Source organism: Diachasma alloeum, unplaced genomic scaffold (assembly GCF_001412515.2).
Source record: "Diachasma alloeum isolate Michigan unplaced genomic scaffold, Dall2.0 Dall_scaffold_00340, whole genome shotgun sequence".
NCBI lineage: Eukaryota > Metazoa > Arthropoda > Insecta > Hymenoptera > Braconidae > Diachasma > Diachasma alloeum.
The window spans coordinates 348,317-349,973 of NW_021680479.1; positions in this window are offsets into that span (position 1 = coordinate 348,317).

The window sequence follows — 1,657 nt, forward strand, 5'->3', positions numbered from 1 at the left end:
CCCGCCTCTTCTCTATCCCACCCCCTCCCCCCGAACCTTTATCCAGACCTGCCTGGACTATGCGCTCGAGTCCCGTCCGCGGCTTTACATTTTTTTCTTCTCTCTTTTTTTTTTATTTCTACCTCCCAATTTTTTTGCTCTACCTCGCCTCTCACTCCGCGTCTCCCAATGGTCCACCATCTTTTTTTTTCGCGTTCAATTCGCTGGACCGGGCAACTGGTTCGTCGAACGGCGACGCCTGGAAAAGTAACATGAGAGAGAGGTAGAAAAAATAAATGAGAAATGGAAAATAGGGGTTTTGGGGATGAAAGTTGCGGGGGTGGATTTGTTATTCTATTGAGATGCGATCGTTGAGGTACTTTTGAGGAGTTCGAAGGACTGTTGTACTTTGAATTCGGTGTTTTCGGGACGAAAAATTAGCCTGTTTGAGGATATCCACGTACTTTGGAGCTTTTATTTGAGACCCATTTTTTTGGCTCTAAGTTTCTGGACATTGTACAATGATTTTATTATTTAAACTTTACTAGTAGATAATTTATAAACAATAAATTTTTCACGATAAAAATCATTTGTTCGGAATTGTAACAAATTTGTTAATATTCAGAATTTTACCAGAAGTCGATTTCAATTATTACAATTTCAATTATTTATTTATGAACAGCGGATGTTCAAAGAAATAATAATTCTGTGCAAAATGCATTTCTTATTTGATTCCAACAGTTATTGTTGCCTTCATCAATAGCATATGAGGGTAGAAAAACTCTATAATTGATGAGAATGTAATAAATTAAGATGATGATTGACGTTCGTATAATAATTAATTATGAGGTGGAATCATGGAATTTTGGACAGAATAAAAAACCACACTATCTCATGGTTGAATATCGCGACGTTTCGATTAAAATGTAATCTTCATCAGATTTTGGAGATTAATTGCAACACGGAAAAAATTATTTGGTGAATTTCAGCAACTAGTTGTTGGAATTCATCAACTAGTTGTTGAAATTCGCCAACTACTGGTTGAAATTCACCAACTAGTTGGTAATTCACTTTTTTCAACAACTAGTTGTTGAATTTCCGCAACTAATTGGTGAATGTCAACAACTAGTTGATGAAATTCAACTAATTGTTGAAATTCACCAAATAGTGGTTGAAATTCACCAACTAGTTGGTAATTCACTTTTTTCTACAACTAGTTGGTGAATTCTAACAACTAGTTGTTGAATTTCCACAACTAATTGGTGAATGTCAACAACTAGTTGGTGAATTTCAACAAACTAGTTGATGAAATTCAACTAGTTGTTGGAATTCATCAACTAGTTGTTGGAATTCATCAACTAGTTGTTGAAATTCATCAACTAGTGGTTGAAATTCACCAACTAGTTGGTAATTCACTTTTTTCAACAACTAGTTGGTGAATTCTAACAACTAGTTGTTGAATTTCCACAACTAATTGGTGAATGTCAACAACTAGTTGGTGAATTTCAACAGCTAATTGGTCAATTTCAACAAACTAGCTGATGACATTCAACTAGTTGTTGAAATTCATCAACTAGTGGTTGAAATTCACCAACTAGTTGTTGAAATTCATCAACTAGTGGTTGAAATTCACCAACTAGTTGGTAATTCACTTTTTTCAACAACTAGTTGGTGAATT